The 21,106-nt window shown below is 36.0% G+C and overlaps 1 long non-coding RNA gene across 1 annotated transcript; it reads right to left on the bottom strand.

Annotated features, from left to right (window-relative positions):
• Positions 1–1,577: 1,577 nt before the first annotated feature.
• LOC129888379 (uncharacterized) lies at positions 1,578–5,518 on the bottom strand. Its single transcript, XR_008766647.1, has 3 exons — positions 5,047–5,518; positions 2,022–2,177; positions 1,578–1,904 (listed from the first exon to the last, which is right to left on the bottom strand). It is a non-coding gene; the product is annotated as an uncharacterized LOC129888379 (long non-coding RNA).
• Positions 5,519–21,106: the final 15,588 nt, after the last annotated feature.

Below are 21,106 nucleotides of genomic sequence, written 5' to 3'. Positions count from 1 at the left end.
ATGCCTATAGTTAAACAGTTCTTTGGCGAATGGAGGCTCTCTTTCACTTCCTCTATAATTTTGCAAATGATAGCGTAGTCCTTTATATGGAGCTAAAAAAAATTCGTATTTCAAAAATCAGCATCAACAACATAATATTTATCTACCAATAAAAATAATATTTTTGTAACGAATTACTAAAAAGACATGTGACGTAAATAAGATAGTTGTGTAAATAAATAATATTTATTTTAAGCGGTGATTTTTTTAAATGATTGAAATTAGCAAGGATCTAATTTAAAGTTACCATGTAGCAGAAATAAAAATTGTGATTTTGGCTCGACAAGTGCATTCTTAAGCACTTTATTGTCACTGACAATATCTTTCCAACCAGCAGCAACGAAGATAAATCGCATATCAAAATCATAAGCACATAAAACATTTTGTGATGTTCTTTCTTTGCGATTACGATATGCTTGTTGCACCACTTTACAAACCTTCCCTTCTATTTATGTTTCATCAATCACATCAACACAATTCTATCATATAAAGAATACATTAATATTAATCTGGTGAACATGAAATAAATTGAAAACATTACACACATGCACTTTGTAAACTTAATATTTATAAGAATAATCAAACGGTGCTTTCAAGATAATGCAAAGTTATAAAATAACTATTGTCTATTTAAACAAATTTAATAGTGAGCATGTAACTGAATACTAATAAACTACACACATAATATAAGTGAACATTTATCAAGGCCATAAAATAAATTTATTAGTTTATTTGAAAGTTTACCTTAAATCAAGATCAAAATTGAGTATTATATTGAATTTTTGAATGTATATTTGTCATATTTTTTTATTGTATAAATGTTGTTACCATCTTACTAATTGTCTGGCAACCATTTTAATATGTCGATTAATCATTTTAAGTGAATATTAAAAAATTCACTTGTTGAACGTTGATTATTATTTCGTGCAACAATGATTAGAAAAATTCCGCCAACTTTTTCAACTTGAACCCGCGTGATTCGACGCTCGATAGGCAATAAGTTATTTTATTTTATCAAATTAACAAGCTGATAAAATATTTTAAGATATAACTGCATAGACTCACACATACGCATGCAATTTTCACAAAGAAATCCATTGATCTATACTATATCAGGCCTAAATGTATGTTGTTGTGTTCAAGATAACAAGCTATGTTCTCATGTGACTTGTTTGATATGTTCAGTTGCTGCAACGCAAAAAAAAACATCTTCAATGTTGCTACTGGACTCATTAGTACTACTACTTGATATGCTCATATATTTCAACGACTCTTACGAATAAACTATAAAGTAGGAAAAAAATATACGTTATCGAGTAAGTATTAAATTAAATATATAAATCAGCGAATACATTACTCCATTTACTCTAACTTCTTCCAGTGCTTTATTCATCTATCACAATCCGATTTCTCAAATCATGATGGCACCTATTACAATCCACTAGTAGGTAAGTTAATCCATAGCTCGGAACTAGAGGCAACAAGCTATCAAACGGAAGATAACCAAGTAGAAGAAAGAGACCAAAAGCAATAAAAAGAAAGAGAAACCAACATAAATATATATAAAGAACTATCCCCAACACCTGGCATCAGTCAGTATTCAAGCATCTAATCAAAATAAAAGTACAAGGCTTTTACGAATACAAATATAAGTACAAACTGTCTTTTAAAGCAATGTAAAGACTAGTTCTAGCCCAAGTAGATGGAAATAGACAATTTTGAACGCCAATAGCTCACCAAATCTCTGAATTCAAAGCTGCTCTACACGAAATCCAAATCAACGACGACGACCCATGCTATGATCTGCAGTGTGCAGAAGTGTAGTATGAGTACCAAATGAATGGTACTCGATAGGCATAGACCGACTGAGCTCCACAGATAAAGCAAGTATAAACAATATAAATAAGGTAAGTACAATAAAAATAACTAAATAGGAGCTAACACAAGGTAGAATAGGAAATAAGAGTAAAGAGATAGGGTACCAGGAGAAGAGAAATCAGAGTCAAGGAACGTACTGAAAGCGCAAGTCCAACAACCTACTCGCAATAAAGAAGTCTTACAAGAGCCAATTAAACAAGGGCATAACACCAACCAACACCACTAAGCAACACATAACCTAGAAACCAATCCAAATCAACCTAATAGGAAGCACCAACAACAAGTCCAGAATAAGCCACATAATTAATCGACTACCAATTCAACACAAGATAAACAAAATTATAATCAAATAATAACCAATCGGAAGCCCATACCTCCGAAAGGTACAAACAATAATATTGGTGATAGGCAATGCATATGAATGCAAGTTTGTAGTAAAACCCGCAAAATTATCTGCAATTCATCAGGTATAGACCTACTCCGGCCCTCGACTTGCCAAGTGGGACTCATGCAACTCTTTTATTCGGTACAGTGGTACTCATGACCAGAAGGGCCCATAAGGGACGCGAAAAGTCTTTATAAAATGTCTGGACCCGAATCAGGTCTTGCAACAAGTTATCTCCATCGTGGTACCAGAGGAATGAGTAGCCAAATCAAGTAAGGGCGACTATCCGCCAGCTAGTCAAGTAAAAGCTGAGCACATCCAAGATACCTCAAGTATTTCAGGCACAAAAGGAGCACATCCTCGACGCCTCAAATATCTCAAAAATCAATTTATCAAACAGTCTAGGTGGTACGACTCTCGTTAAAATTAGTTTAAAAATAATTAAAAGTGTGAAAATAGTCTTTCCCAAAAATATGATGAAAATCCAATGCATGCACCGAGACCGTACCACAAATCATGTAAGAATGAACAATCATTGCAATGCATGTCATCACCAGTATCCAAACAAGGCACAGGCAGACCAAAGACATAATACCAATCCTATCACTCTATCAAGGCGGAGGGAACTAACCTAGAATCCAATTGCTCCTTGTTATGCCCTATTTTTACCGAGGTTAGATAAAGCACAATTTATAGACTCTAAAAGGATTAATTGTTGTATAGAGTCGCCACCTAATTTATTAAGAAAAATAAGGAAACCTATTTGATGCATGACATGTATGACTCACGTTTCAATCTACGAAAAACTAATTTAGATTCTAGATAAGGGTTTACATTATTCTGAAGGGAAGATGTTAAGCATCTTTCGAAATCCAAAAAATGTGGTACCCGAGTTAGACTTAATTTATCAAAAAGAGAGGGGATAAAATTATTATTTGCAAGTATAACACACACATATATAAAGAAATATGTGCTAAAATTGTATAAAAATATATGTATAAAAGAGTATGTATCAAGTAAGTAATGTATATTATTGTCAATTATGTATATGAAAATATGAGAAAGACGATATAAATGTATATAAAAAAATATTTTTTATGCAATATTAAAAGAATTGTCTTTTATTAATATAAAAAAAGGAAACTCTTTTACCATATAATTTTTTTTGTAATCTGTGAACAAAAATATTTCTTTTATAGAAGAAAAAAACTATTCTCAAATAACATTTTAAACTTACAATATCAATGAAAGAATAAATTATGAAAAATATTTTAAAGGAAAACGATTATTTAATATTATCTAAAAATCTGAATTAACTAATTAAATAGTTGAATCAATTAAATTTCTTTATGTAAGTATTTACGGCCTAAGTTTTGCCTAGCGTCAATAATATACACAATAATAAATTAAAAATAATATTCTAACTTTATTAAATTCGAATAGCTTCCTCGGAAAACAACTCTGGGCTGGGTACCTCTAAAGATACTTAATAGAAGTATTAGTAAGGTATAAATAATAATAATAATAATAATAAAATAAAATAAAATCCGTCTTATAAACATGAGAGGCCTCGAAAGCAGACGGAGAGATCTTTTCATTGGTCAATTTTAACTTGTAATATATAATCTATTTAATAATATAAATAAAGAAATAAAAATAACAAAAATGACATTCTGAAATGGTGAATAGTAAATAATATAAAGTAGCAACCCAAATAAAATCATCAAGAAGAATATCACTAAATAAATTAAAGGTCCTAAACACACTAATACCACTAACAAGAAATAAACAGAAGAAACAAGAAATAAAATAACACAAAAATAGCAAAAAGCAACAATCAATCACATTAACACAAAAATAGTCATAGATCAGAATAATAAAATAATAGTAGCACAATAGTGAAATAGGAAATTTGAACAACTCAAACACCTGTAACCATGGCAGAAATAAAACATATCTTCAAAAACTAAGCATGAAATCACGATGAAGGAAAGAACAAAATAAAAAATGGGGAAAACATATTTGAGTTACTATTGGATTCTTACCAAAAAAAAATACTTACCAATGAAAGTGCAAAATATAACGTATAATATAGATTTAAACTAAAACTTTCTTCTTTTAAAAAGGTAGGCCTTAAAAATCAACGGAAAGATCTTTTCATTGACCAACTTTTAAACTTGTGTATACGAATTGTAATATTAAAAAATGTAAAAAAGACATAAGATAAACACAAAATTAAACACGATGCTCATAACAAAAACAACAACATTAGCATAGCAAGAATGAGAAATGGAGCAACTTTAAATAATAACAACACTGATATGACAATCATAACAAAAGTAACGCTAAGAGAAAATGTCTAAATCTAAAACAACAACAATAATAAAATAATGATAAAAGTAATGACATCTACAATAATAAACAATAAATAATCAATTAAAGACATCACTGGCAGAAAAAAGACCAAGCCAAGAAAGAACAAAATATAGAGAAAAAGTTAAAGAAGCCAACAAGCAGCAAATTAGCAACTAAGAAAACACAAAACATAAAAGACTTCAACCTCAATAATAAACAAAACAAGAACCAGAAAAGAATTAGGTTTCTGGAGTTAAATATCTTCCGGCCAGCTTTGTGAATAAAGCAATATGAACAAATTAAATAAGCGTGAACATACCCATCAAAAAAACAAATATGAATAGTCAAAATATGATAAAATAAGGAGGAGAATAAGAGTAGAGTGATACCACAGTGAAAGGAGAGTAACGGAGTTTCGCCGGATTCTTATTTGCAGGGCTTTACCGGATTCGGGAGGTTTGTTGGTTGTAGTTGTTTCTCCGTCGGAGGCTGCTGGTTTCGCCAGAGTGGCGAAGAAGAAAGGAGAACAACGATGGTTTGGGTGATACTGTAGCAGCACAAGAAAAGGGGAGAGACAGGGGTGTGTTTGGTGTTGTTTTGGACTGCTTCCTCAACCGTAATGAGGGAAAGCAGGAGAAGAAAAGTGAGGATAAAATGGGTATTGTTGGGTGAGGGAGAAGAGTGGAGAAGAAGAGTTAAAATAGTCTGGGTCTTTGGTCACTTTTTTTTGGACCCTTCTCAACTATAATGTGGGGGAAAAAAGAAGAAGAAAAGTATGCTCGGAGAAAGAGAGAAAGTTTGAAAAAATGTCCTTGAATGAGAGCATGAGTTATGAAGAAAAAAATAAAAATAAAAGGCACAAATTGAGGAGAGAAAGATGTATACTTGTTCAGTCCAAGTGGAGTTTTAGTGAATCAATGGGATAATAAGATAAAAGTTGTAAGCAAGCAAAGATAGTAAGGGGGGAAAAGGTGATTAAAGAGAGAACAAGGAAAGAGAGAGTGAGTTTGAAAATGGGGAAGGGGAAGGGGCCTCCAAAGAAAAATAAATAAGGAATGTGATTGAGTAATTGAGCTAAAATTGAATTTCAACACTCCTCGATCATGGCCTCGGGTCCAATAGTATAAAAATAACTCAATAAAGCATCACAAGCCTATTGCTATCCATAAAGCGAAGGAAACAAGAAATGAATTAGAATCAATTAGTGGGAGAAATAACTCTAGGATCGACGCCTTACCCCAAACATGCCACTTCAACTCACAACTTAGCACAATTAACCCAAACCTACAACTACGATGAGCCACTAAGGTCTTAAGAACTAGCACAAGGTACACCATCCAAAACAAGCCCTATCGAAAGCTACGTCTAGCTATATGGGCAATAAAGCACATGCTAAAGCATCTAAGTGTCAAACCTAGACTAAGGTAATCAATATCAATCCTAATAAGGACAATAACGCTAAGTCAATACCACAAACAAGGTCCGTAGCCTAAACTAAGGATTTCACGAGACTATTCTAGTCTAAGGCTCAACCAGAAACCAAGAAAATGAAACAGAAGGAGCCAAACCCTATACTCGACAAATACCAACCTAAATCACATGTAATTCATACAAAACAGTATCTAATAAAACTCAGTCAAAACGGATGTCACGACCCGAAATCGAGTGTGATGACACTCACCTAACCCACCAAGATGAGTCAGCCTAAGATTCCAAACACTTTAAAATAAATGAAAATAAAAGTGAAAATATAAAGTCTAACATGACATAGATAAGGATAAGCGGAAAAATAGATTTTAAATCACCCAATACATGGTGTCACATGTACAAGCCACTATTCCGACAGAAGTGAAAAGATACAAGTCTATATGTCTCAGTCCTCAAGTAAAACAAAGTATAAAGTAAATGGGCGGCGAGAGTCTGCTGAAGAAGACAAGTTGTTACCTCTCACGCGTCCAGAAGCTCGGCCTAATCAACTGGAATGCTGAGAGCAGGAGGTGCCGGACTCAGATCCTACATAAATATAGAAGCAAGGTGTGAGCATCAACAACATGGTACTCAACAAAATGTAAGCAAAACCCTAAGTAAAGCAATGCAGAACACATGTACTCCTGACATCCCAACCATAATCCTTCACAACTACACGCCTGCACTCAAACAACCCAATCTATAAAGTTTATATCACAATTATATCAGAATACTAGACAGTCCAAAAGTAGAAAGTACATATATATTCTCACCATCATACTCAGATACACAGGGAATCTCAATCATAATTATTCACAGAATAAAATAAATGCAAATGCAATATCAAATAATTGTGATGCACGTCTGTCCTACGATACATATCCATTGATCACCTTAGATCGGAACTCATTGGGGCCTCACATAGACCATGTATCAGCTAGAAGAGACCTCGGCCATAATATCAGCCTAAAAAGACCTCGGCCACCGAAAGAGACCGCGATAAATCACCTCGACCAATAGAAACCTCGATTTCAATATTCAGTACCTCATTCATATCATTTCTCAACCATCACAGATAAGTATATGCACAAGTAATGACTGAAACAGAATAATTATTCACATAAGATGTCATATTGTCCATAATCACACAATAAATCAATGTCTCATAATTCATAACACTTAGATAATTGCCCCTATCCGAATTCCACTATCACACTTCAAATCATATAATTCAACTCAATCTAATGACCCAACACACCCTAATCCCTTCAAATAGGAAAATACAAGGTTTAACATACTTAACAAATGTTAGAATTTCACATGTCTTAGCCAAAAGTCACGAATAATATGAACTCAAAGCTTTTCCTCTCTGATGATACTCCAAATTACCACAATCTAATCAAATATAGACTCACAATCACATTTTAAAACTATTTACACTAAAATCAAGCAATTCGGGTGAAAAAAGTAAAATAGTCAAAAATCCCATGTTGGAAAACAAACTCAAAATCTGAATATTTTTAGATGAAAACATTACTCGAGTATTCAGGAATAGAACGGTGAAAATTATTTTTAAAAAGAGGTTAAAATGAGTTCAAAATCCCTATTTCTCCTTCATAAGTTCATGTTTAAGAAAATCCAAAATCTCTAATTTGAAATCCACAATTTGAAGTTAAAATCCAAATATATTCAATGAAAATTGAAGGAAAGTGTTAGAAATACATACCCAAGATTTTTGTCTCAAGAAACCTCGAAGAAATTGCCTAATCCGAGCTTGAAAATGTTAAAAATGGTTTAAAACACCTTAAACCTCGCCTAAAACCTCTCATATGTCGCTTAAGCGGTTGGACCTTCGCTTTAGCGAAGGTTCTCTTTCACGAACCCCGCCTAAGTGAGTCCCTTCGATTAAGATATGGGTCTCGCTTAAGTGAAAGAGAACTTGTTCTGCTCCTGCATCAGCACCAGCAAAAATGAGTTTAAGTCATAATCCAAACCTCCGATCGGACCCTCGGGATTTGTTCGAAATCCCGTATGTACAAACCATATATACAACCTTACTATATTCGACAATCCAAACTCAATGGAACCATCAGAATTCAAATTTGAGGTCTCATTGATTCAAAATCTGATAAGTCGTAACTAAACTAGTTTCAACACTTGAAATATTCAAAATACCCTCGGGGTCTCTAAAAATTATAATGAAGCCATTTCTGGCATAAGAATCACCTTTCAAAATTATTGGAATCATCAAAAATCCAATACAAGCACTCGAACCCCAAATATTGACCAAAGTCAAACTTGGATCAAACTTTAACTCAACTCTAACTCCGGACCTAAAATCCATATTTCAACTCCAAATCTGATTCCGACAACTCCTCTAGACCAATTTCCACACTCCAAAATCGATGGAATCAACAAATTCTATTCCGAGACTTAAAACTCCAAATGACTCCAAAATTCAAAATTTGACAACTTAAGCCTTTAAAACTCATTTTTTAGTAAAACCTGAGCTTTTCACAAGATTTTCAAAAATCAACTTTCAAACTCAATCTAAAATCACTCGGGGCAATGGAGGAGAGGGGTAAATGGTAATTTTGTCAAAAATGTGAAAATGACCTTTCGGGTCATTACATCATCCACTGCTAAAAATCATGTTTGTCCTCGAACATAAAGTAAAAGAAAGAAGGATACTTGATGCTAACAAGAGCCTGAGGCATAACCTCTAAGTTCGGTGTTTGTCTTTCCCAATCGAACCCATCCTTAGACCAAATTATCAGCATCAACTATCAAAACTGAACTTCTAAATTAAAATTGAAAAATCTACAAACCAGAAGTGATTACCAAGCCACGGGCTAATCCATGAACCGAACCTGGTCTGAAACTCTCTAAATCACAACACAACCATCAGAGTGAATCCTTTTCCCATATAACCATGGGAGAATTCTGAACTCGTACTCACTAAAATCCGAGGTGAGCCTGAATCAACCACCAACAGCTCATATCACACGAACCATCATAGACTCTAGAAAAGTTCTATTTTCACAGCCAAATCTTCCCACAAGCTTAAGCCATACAAATCTGATTCATAGACATCGGACACTTATCACGGGAAAATCGAATATATTTGATTCAAAGAATGAAATGGTCAAGCAACCATCTAGTGAGAGATACCCCCAAGCACAAAGAACCTTAAATGACACCATTAAAATTGTCAAATTAGTAGCTGTAATTGTAAACAACCCCTCAGTGTGGTAGCACTAGGCCCAACGACCCCTCTCATTCAATTATACATAGCTAGAGCATGAACTCGATGACGAGGTATACAACAAGACTACCAATCACCGCAAATATATATGGTAGCCCCTCTATAAGTTCTCACAAGAAAGGTGACACTTGTAGAATTTTCAAAAACCTTTAACCGCCCCAAAGGAACACTAAATCCACCATATCTTAACTGACCCCACCTGCGCAAGCATTTTACCCTACCAAAAGGGCCATGGATCGGTACCTCCGATCCACCATTAGAAATACACCCACAAAAGTGAAAGCACGCATAGGCATAGACAAGGAATCATACTCCAAAATCATGTCTGAAATAAGATATTCCTTCCATTGTGTCCATACCATACATTCCTATCTGTCTGACTTCACAATCAACCATCCTGGTCCCATAATATCGTAGGCATACTTCATTTATCAACTTTTTCATAATCTTTGTAGTCCTCCACTGAATCCCACACTCATAATACTACAAGAATATCACAGTCACATCAGTCAGTTACTTTACTTCTCAAACTGCCACTATTATCAAGGTCCCCTTAGCAACACATTGTGGTCTCCAAAAAATTAAACTATTGACTTATTTCCTTCTAATTAAGTATCTCACAATAGGTATGGGTCCCACCCAAAATTGATAATCCACCTTCCAAACCTCATAGTACTTTTCCATCGAGATGAAACTATTGAGTCACGCTCAGTATCAACTATACGAAATCTTCCAGTTACCCAGTTCCAACTATTATTCAAATTATCACGTACTTCATGCCAAAACCTAGAGGGACCCGTCATCACCCCAATAATTCTATATATTAAGAACACATGACCCATGGAACGTATTTCAGTAGTTTGTGTAACCCCATCAACAGAGTGATATTTATCCCACCCGAGAGTCTTAATAATCATGTAGAACTATATCTCGCCCTCTAGTGCATTCATAAGTCGCATTCCATAATGTGAACAATCCAACCCCACATAAAACACAAAATCTTCGATACCTTACTATCTGTCACCCAAAATAAAACCAAACCAAACCTTCAGAAAGAAGTTGATGACCCGTCATATATTCGTACTGAACCAGCCCACCTTGCATTGTCATATCTAAACTCAAAGGTGAAAACCCATACAACCTTCGATATTGAACCTAGGTATCTACACCTGTGGTCTTATTTCTTCACATTTCTTAGCTTGTATCCACCGCACAATATTTCTAGGACATTCAAACTCTCAACTCATACTCATGACCCAATACCAAATGCTTGAACTCTTTGATGCACCAGACTTGTGTTCCTTTCCATAACTTATTTATCATCGTTATTTCTTGGCCAAATATCCACAACGTATTACCTCTTACCTTAAATCAAACTTCTCAAATGAAGAATTCGCCGAACTCTTTTACAATCGAAGGTAATAACTCTACACTAGAATCATGCACAAGTTCCTCCAGCTGCTCAACAGTCGACACAATCAATAATTCCTTACCTTTCCAAGCCATACCTTAATAAAACCAACTAACACGAAGGTAGACATTACGATGCAAAACTTGAATTTGATCCCAACCATGTAAACCACCCCCTTATCAATTGACATTAGTCCATTCCTTGAAGAATTTATGTAATCACACACCTTAACTTATCATTAAATACTTATACGTCGATCTTGTCATGTCTGTCACTAGGAGACCAAAACCGTGCCAATTGTAAACTCTATATCTCTATAGAAATTCCCATGACGCTAGAGCCAAATGTCCATAGACTCCACTCTCGGAGCATGCTCAACTCAACTGATGAACACCAGATATTATTCCCATAACTAGAACAAGACGAATGAAGTCATGTGTTCTTGAACCTAACTTTCCACATAAGTATGCTACTCATCAAGTGGTAGCAACCAAAATCTTAGATACTCGCAAGTCATCATTATCATACTAAATCTCCTTAATCGAAAACCATCACCACATAGTTGCATCCTCATCAAAGTCCATTCAGAACTACTATTACCATGCTCAGCCACTCTTGCCACATCACGAAGTTAACCTTATCATCCACGTGCCACCTCAAACTTGTTATACTTTTTAATCCCTTGAATTAACCATTCCCATATGTATTCTCTTGCTGGTATACTCACTTGCCTTCACGCAAGTATACTTGACAGAACTTTCTCCACTCATAAGCTTATCTTTTCAATATCAATCTACTCCTTTTGGCTCATAAAGAACTCACCAATCCCCAATTAGATCCTCAAAATACATGTCACCATTCAAACACATTAATTCCCCACCAAAGATCCAGCACTATAATTTTTCTTTTAAACTATGCCTAACTCTAACATCTGTAGTAACAACTAGCTGGTTTCTCAAATGTGAATGCAATATCGAACTTCATTGCCTGAGTTGGTAAAACAACTGATAACACCTCAATAGCTAGTGTTCGCGCTTGCTAATCGATGTCTTATTCCCATATATCACTAGTACCATACCATAAGAGCCAACAGATCCACCACTAAAATACACCATACCCACCGAAGAGATCATTCCTAGATGGTCTACATCTTTCTACCCATTACATAACCGCCATACATTATCAAAATATTTCATTCTTCAGCCGAAAATGATATGCACTTTTCATAGGCTAGGTCGATAACAGAAGCAACACAGCCAATAACCTCACCCAAAGTAAACACAGATATCGCGAAATAGACTTATCATAACCCTTTCTAATATACGCCCACTCTATAAAATCGCCATAGAAATTCTAATCTTGATTGGCGCAACGTTATCATCATAATACAATATGCAACACATTCCTTTATGATGAATTCCATAGTTTGTAATCCCTAACAGCACAGTGCTCACCGTATGCTTATTCCCCTAATTATACTATTCTTCATTGTCAAACTACTTGAAATGTCGAATAAGCCATACCAATGCTATTTTTCGTTGCTAAATAACTAACCAGAAAGGATGAGATGTTCATGATGTCTCTTAACAATTGTTCATCTTTCAATGTCATAGCCTCGGAACATATTATTGAACCACAATCTTACTCATCCTTTTCGAGTCGTAGAGCATTCCAAGTCTGACTACACATCATTTCCATAATTATATCACTTTCGCCTCAATGCCAGATCTGACACTAACACCAAATACCTCAATTTCTCACACACATAACTAAGCATGAGTTATTGCTATAAGAGAGAGGACAGAGTGAAATAATAGAAATTAGATTAGATCAAGGACGCACAATAAAGAATCAAGATGCGAAGGAATTTCCTAACAATCTTCATAGACTCTCAATGATAATTATGGACGTCTTCGTATCGATCCTCAAGACTCTACTTAGATTTAGGTTGTACACGTGAGACCTATTAACCTTGGGCTCTGATACAAATTTGTCATGACCCAAAATTAGGTATGATGACACTTACCTAACCCACCAAGGCGAGTCAGCCTAAGAGTCCAAACACTCAAAATAAATGAAAATAAAAGCAGATATGTAAAGTCTAACACGACATAGATAAGGATAAGAGAAAAAATAGATTCTAAATCACCCAAGACTTGGTGTCACATGTGCAAGTCACTATTTTGACAGAAGTGAAAAGGTACAAGTCTATGTGTCTCAGTTCTCAAGTAGAACAAAACATAAAGTAAATGAGCAGCGAGAGTCTACTGAAGAAGACAAGCTGCTACCTCTCACGTGTGCAGAAGCTTGGCCTAATCAATAGAAGTACTAAGAGCAGGAGGTGCCGGGCTCAGATCCTACATAAATATAGAAGCAAGTGGTGAGCACCAACAACATGGTACTCAGCAAAATGTAAAAGAATCCATAAGTAAAGCAATGCGGAACGCATGTACTCCTGACATCCCAACCACAATCATGCATAACTACACATCTGCAATCAAACAACCCAATCTATACAATTTATATCACAATTATATCAGAATACCAGACAGTCCACAAGTAGAAAGTACATATACATTCTCGCCATCATACTCAGACATACACAAAGAATCTCAATCATAATTATTCACGGAATGAAATAAATACAAATGTAATGTCAAATAATCGTGATGCAGGTTTGTCCTACGATACATATCCACTGATCACCTTAGACCAGAACGTGTTGACACCCAATTTTGACCGACCTATAATTACTTTTTGAATCACTATCTTAATAGACAGACATTTTTAAAATTATTTCCTTATAAATATATATAAATTTATATTTAGTTTTACCCAATAAATCATATATTTTGGCGTTCATAGCTTATAATATTTTATTTTTTTGCTATTTATTAATATTATTATCATTATTTATTTTTTATCATTATTAAAATAACAAACTTGAAGGGGAGCCTTGGAGTAACTGGTAAAGTTGCTGCCATGTGACCAGGAGGTCACGGGTTCAAGCCTTGGAAACAGCCTCTGGCAGAAATGCAAGGCAAGGCTGCGTACAATAGACCCTTGTGGTCAGGCCCTTCCCCGGACCCCGCGCATAGCGGGAGCTTTAGTGCACCGGGCTGCCCTTTTATTAAAATAACAAACTTCATGCGTTCAAATATTTTTTTTATTTTTTTTACATGTCTATTTTAGTATAGAGTAGGTTCCCTATAATTAGAACTTTCAACCTAAATAATACGTTATTTGAAGCAACTTTCAATAGTGATACAATTTTTTAAAGATTTTATACATTAGTTACTTATCAATGTTAACTATGCCATGTAGTTTTTCCAATTGTTATGTTGAGTGAATTAGAACCATCATAAATTATGTAAAGAAATTATTTAGGTAAGTGTCACCGATGCCTTTCAAATTAGGTAAGTGTCACCGATGCCTTTCAAATCAACAACAGGAAAAGCATCAATATGATATATTCTACTATATACTTTTGAAAGTGCACTCCTACTGCATCTCATTAACAATTTGATATATTTTAATATATATTTTTTTGAAATGCTCCACTACTACATCACTTATGATTAAATTTGACATTCTTTAATCATTTCAACATCTTGATACATATAATTATATTCATACATACGTTATACATACATATATTTATATATATATATAAGTAGTTACTTTATGCATAAATATTACTACTTGATAAAGTTTATGATTTTACTTATCCAATATACATATATTACGGTTATTAATTAGATGACAATCTATTTAATTTATTTCTTCCAATTGATGCATTTTTTCTTGACAATTAATATATTAGATCAATTTTGGCCTAATCCTAAATTCCCTAATTTTAATTTCATCTTTCTACCAATACCTAAAAAAAAAACTAAAACTATTTATTTGAAGCTTCATTCTCTCTCTAAACTCTGACCCTAACTCTTCTCTCTAGACTATCTACTTCATCTTCTTCTCTTGAGAAGAAGAAGATAGCCGCCCCACCTCTCTCTCTAGGCAGATCTCTCCTATAAGATCTTCCTCTTCTCCACTTCCTTCTTCTCCTTTCAATTTCCAGAACATCCGCCTTCCATTACTGCGAAATTTTCGCAACTTTCAATTTGAATCAAGAAAAGTTAAGATTTGTGAAATCTCTTCCCACTTCCTATTTTTTTTGCCTCCAAAAGGCTTTGATTTTTTGTTTAAATTCAGATTTTCAAATCCGGATTTGCCTATAAATAACAAGGTTTTCACAAAAAAAAAGAGGGGGGAGGAGAAAAGAAGAAAAAAAACGACAGACAGAAAGAGAGAAGAAAAAAGGAAGAACACATAGAGAGAAAATACAAGAACACAAAAACAAAAAGAAAAGAAAAGAACACTAGAACTTAGAGAAGCTTTTAACAAAATACTTAATTGCTTTTAAGCTCTTTCTTTTGCCTCTTTGCTACTTCAACTTGTTTGGATCTCGGATATTGCTACCGCTTTTCATTGACATAAAACTCATATTAACCGGTTAGTACTTTCTTTTCCTATTTTATTGTACTGTCTTTACTTTAGGTTCTTACATATTATATCTTGTCAAAATAAATACATGAAGTATCCAGGTTAGTTCCCATTTTCTTTGATATATTGGTTTATTATTTTGAAATATGTTCTTGTTCTATTTGCTTGCTTTGTTGTAGCAAAATTATATAATCATGATATACCTCTTTATATATTTGTATATTAGTTGTGTTTTCTTTATGATTTAGCAGGCCCCTACTTTCATTACACCGGCTAGGGTCAAAGTCCCATATGAGGTTGACAAATATGCAGAGATGGAGAAGGATGCCCGATTGAAAGAAGATAAGTCAATAGATGCTCAACTTCGAGGTCTAAGAAAGGCGTTGAAAAACCTATAAGTCACTAGGGGAACAGAGAGCCTAGATTACGATGACTTATGCATCCACCCAGATATTGACATGCCGGTAGGATACAAGCCCCCAAAGTTTGACATATTTGATGGAAAGAGCGATCCTCACGCACATTTGAGGGCATACTGTGACAAGTTAGTTGGTGTGGGGAGAAATGAGAAGCTAAGAATGAAGTTGTTCATTCGAAGTCTATTTGGAGAAGCGTTGTCTTGGTATACATGCCAGGATCCTCGCAAATGGTATAACTAGTAGGAAATGGCTGAGGATTTCATGAATCACTTCAGATTTAATACCGAAATCACTGCGGACAGGTTCTCATTAGCCAACATATAGAAGAAACCATCGTAGGACTTCTAGGAGTATACACGATATTGGAGAACCGAGGTTGCAAGGGTTCAACCACCACTGGATGAGAATGAGCTCTCAAAATACTTTATTTAAGGCCAAGAAGGTATCTACTTTGACAAGATGATGTTAATGATGGGCCAAAAGTTTGCAGAATTGATCAAAATGGGGGATTTTATAGAGGAAGACATCAAATCGGGTAAAATTCAGTCCATGGCCGCATTGCAAGCTGCAAGTAAGGCCATACAATCAGGCTCCATTGGTGGCATCAAGAAGAAAAAGGAGGATGTTTCAGTCGTCAATTACCAGTATGGAGGACAATCCCACCAATACCCCACCAATCCCCAAATTGTTGCACATACTCCATACACCTCGTACCCGGTATATAATACCCGACCACACTATAATCCACCCCGAGCACCAACATACCAAAGTCCAACAAGACCACATGTCTCACTCCAAGCACCAACCCACCAAAACAGACCAGCATATGTGCCAAGACCACGTCCAAATCTCGAAGCTAGAAATACTCGCACCTACACACCCATTGCTGAACCTTATGCTCAATTGTTTAAAAGGTTGAGGATAGCAGGAGTGCTACAGCCAGTTGAGGGAAAACTCCCCGACCCAATCCCTTACAATTTTGATTGAAACAAGCAATGCGCTTACCACTCGGGAATCCAAGGGCATGACACAGAAGATTGTTATGGCTTGAAAAACCAGGTTGAGACTTTGATTAGAAGAGGAATAATAAAATGCACTCCAACACCTCCGAATGTGAACAACAACCCTTTGCCAAATCATGAGAATCGAGAAGTCAACATGATTTCTCTAGAAGAAGAGTACAACTTGGGAGAAACCATCGCGCCTGTCTGGAACGCCGAAGAAGCTGCCACTGCATCTCCAGTGCGACCTGTTGTCACTGTTCAACTAAGGGAACCTCTTACTATCCAAACATATATCCCGAGGGTTATGGTAACCACTACAGTTGCTAGAAAGGCTGAGTTTGACACCAAAGGAGTCCCATGGGTTTACAAAATAGAAGCCAAGGGCAAGATGATTGACGCCGCTGTGGCTCATGGAATGACTAGGTCGAGAAGGTGTTATGCTCCAGAGAATCTGAATCAAGAAGTTCTTGGGAAGGAACCAAATCCCAAGAAGAATGTTACAGATGTTGAAATCACGGAATTTTGGAAGAAGATGCAGCCGAAAGACTATTCAGTCAAGGAACAACTGAAGAAGACATCGGCTCATATATCCATAATGTCTTTACTAATGAGTTCTGAGGTACATAGGAATGCTTTAATGGAGGTGTTAAATGGGGTTTGCATTCCAAAAGAGACCACAAGTGAAGCCTTAGCTACAACAATTGGACGAGTGGTGGAATCTAACAAAATCTCTTTCCATGATAATGAGCTACCAACAGAAGGGACTGGACACAACAAAGCACTTCATATCGCGATCAAATGTCGTGATAAGATTGTGACCTGAGTTCTGATTAATGGCAGTTCTGGATGTAATATCTGCCCTTTCGCAACTCTGAGAGTTTTAGGTTTAAATATGGGAGATATAGAGGAAAGTCGTGTAAAGGTTAGAGCTTTTGATGGAGTACTGAGAAGCGTCATTGGAGAAATCCATCTCACATTGCAAGTGAGACCAGCAGAATTCCCTGTCTTATTTCAAGTGATAAATGTGTCATCGAACTACAACCTACTGCTGGGAAGACCATGGGTCCATGTGGCAAAAGCAGTTTCTTCAACTCTTCATCAATGTGTAAAGTTTGAGTGGGGTCACGCAGAAGTTACCGTTTATGGGGAGCTAAATCACCCCATCTATTCTGTCAATTCTGTTACAGTCACTGAGGAATTAGATGGAGCCACTTTTCACACTTTAGAAATCATGCAAGCTGTGAGGGTTGACGAGAAGTTAGAGTCGGTTGGTGTGAAATTGTCAGGAGCAGCGAAGATGGTCGCAGCAGAGATGTTGAAATACGGGTATTAGCCTAAGACAGGACTTGGACCCAGGGCCAATGGTATAGTTGAACCCATCCAGCTGAAGCATCAGAAAGGTATCACTGGACTCGGATATGGATCTACATCGGGATGAGTCCACAACAAAGGATCCATCAAGACAACGTTTATACCAGAGCAAGTTCTAATTCTAGATCACGCATCTGACGATGACATAGTAGAAGGAATAGGAAATTTGTTCGTGGCCATGATTGGAGAAGAAGAAGAGATAGATCTCTGCAAATTGAGCATCCGTGATTCCAAGCCTGGAGAAAGCTTGAAAAATTGGACCATCAGTCCGTCCCTGTTTCGACAAGAGTCCTGGTAGTGTGGAACATAGTTTTGTATTTTTAAATTTAAATGATCAAAGTTGAGGCTTGTATCATGCTTGATCTTTGTTGTTGGTTGCTTTTTCTAAAAAAAAAGCTAGGACACTTTTAAATAAGAGTCTTTGATTTCTTTAAAATTGTCTCATTATTTTACCTACTTATTTATTTTACTTGCCTTTTTATACTTTTCAGCATTCATATTAAAAATCCTAATTCAACGGTTATGACATGTAACGAATCCATCGAGCAAAGTGAAAATAATGAACCCGATCACGAAGAATATGATGAAAGCATGATGCCTGAAGACCTACCACAGGAGGTCGAGCAGTTCGAGAGCCAGGAGAAGCCTAATATGGATGAAATAGAGGTTGTCAACTTAGGAGATGAGGAAACTGTGAAGGAAACACGAATTAGCATACATTTGGAGGCCGAAAGAAAGAAGGAGTTAATAGAATTGCTTAGGCAACATATCGACATATTTCCTTGGTCTTATGATGATATGCCGGGGTTATGCACCGATATCGTCTCACACAGACTACCAATTGATCCCACATTCCTACCCGTTAAACAAAAGACAAGAAAGTTCAAACCAGACTTGAGTCTAAGGATTAAAGAGGAGGTAACCAAGCAAATTGAGGCAAACGTTGTGAGGGTCACAAATTACCCCACTTGGCTGGCCAATATAGTACCAGTGCCAAAAAAGGATGGGAAGATCAGAATATGTGTAGACTATTGAGATCTCAACAGAGCTAGTCCTAAGGATGATTTACCTCTCCCAAATATTCATATACTCATCGATAATTGTGCAAAACATGAATTGCAATCATTTGTCGATTGTTTTGCGGGATATCACCAGATACTGATGAATGAAGATGATGCAGAAAAGACAATATTTATCACTCCATGGGGGGTGTATTGCTATAGAGTAATGTCATTTGGCCTAAAAAATGCTGGTGCAACCTATATGAGGGCCATGACCACCCTCTTTCATGATATGATCCATAAGGAGATTGAAGTATATGTGGACGATATCATTATCAAATCCAAAAGGAGTTTGGACCACCTATATGATTTGCGAAAATTCTTTGAGAGGTTGCGAAAGTATAATCTAAAATTGAATCCAGCAAAGTGTGCATTTGGAGTACCTGCAGGAAAACTGTTAGGATTTATTATTAGCAGGAGAGGCATAGAGTTGGATCCCTCTAAGATCAAGGCAATTCAAGAATTACCTCCCCCGAAGACTAGGAAGGACATGATGAGTTTCTTGGGAAGGCTTAACTACATCAGTCGGTTCATAGCACAATCCACCGTAATTTGTGAACCTATTTTTAAATTACTAAATAAGGATGCTGCCACAAAATGGACGGAGGAATGTCAAAGGGCTTTTGATAAAATCAAAGAATATTTGTCCAACCCGCCAGTATTGGTCCCACCTGAGCCTGGGAGGCCGTTGCTATTATACTTATCTGTCATGGATAATGCATTTGGATGCGTATTGGGACAACATGATAAGACAGGTAGAAGAGAGCAAGCCATTTACTACTTGAGTAAGAAGTTCACACCGTATGAGGCAAGATATACCTTATTGGAATGAACATGTTGCGCTTTGACTTGGATCGCGCAAAAATTTAGGCATTACTTGTCTGCATACACCACGTACTTGATCTCAAGAATGGATCCACTAAAGTACATATTTTAGAAGCCAATGCCTATAGGTAAATTGGCAAAATGGCAAATCTTGTTGAGCGAGTTCGACATTGTGTACGTGACATAGAAGGCCATCAAAGGAAAAGCCTTGGCTGACCACCTCGCAGAAAATCCAGTGGATCAAGATTATGAGCCGCTCAAAACTTACTTCCCTGATGAAGAAGTATTGTTTGTAGGAGAAGACGTATCACAACGATACGATGGTTGGAGGATGTTTTTCGATGGAGCATCAAATTCCAAAGGAGTTGGAATAGGAGCGGTTTTAATTTCAGAAAAGGGTTAATATTACCCAATTTCAGCCAAGATTAGGTTTGATTGCACTAATAACATGGCAGAGTATGAAGCTTGTATTCTCGGACTTAGAATGGCCATAAACATGAACGTCAAAGAGCTTTTGGTCATAGGTGATTCTGATTTATTGGTTCATCAGGTGCTAGGAGAATGGGCTACTAAGAATGTGAAAATCCTTTCTTATTTGCATTGCATAAAGGAGTTGAGTAGGAAATTCACAAGTATTGAATTCAAACATGTCCCTCGAGCTCAAAATGAATTTGCCGATGCTTTAGCGACAATATCCTCTATGATTCAACATCAGGACAAGAATTACATCGACCCTATCGAAGTAAAATTACATGATAGACATGCGTATTGTTTTCATGTTGTTGAGGAAATAGATGGAAGACCATGGTACTATGACATCAAGAGATTGATAGAGGCACATGAATACCCTGAAAATGCCACGAGCAAGTTGAAACAGACTTTAAGAAGAATGTCCAATCATTTCTTTCTTAATGGAGAAATCCTGTATAAGAGGACTCCTGATTTAGGATTGCTAAGATGTGTTGACGCCAAAGAAGCGACGAGACTTTTAGAAGAAATACACGCAGGAACATGTGGACCTCATATGAATGGGTTCACTCTGGCTAAGAAGATCTTAAGAGCTGGATATTTTTGGATGACCATGGAGAGAGATAGCATTCGATACGTGCAGAAGTGTCATCAA

Source organism: Solanum dulcamara, chromosome 5, assembly GCF_947179165.1.
Source record: "Solanum dulcamara chromosome 5, daSolDulc1.2, whole genome shotgun sequence".
NCBI classification, from domain to species: Eukaryota; Viridiplantae; Streptophyta; class Magnoliopsida; order Solanales; family Solanaceae; genus Solanum; species Solanum dulcamara.
This window is presented reverse-complemented; position numbering and strand designations above follow the sequence as displayed.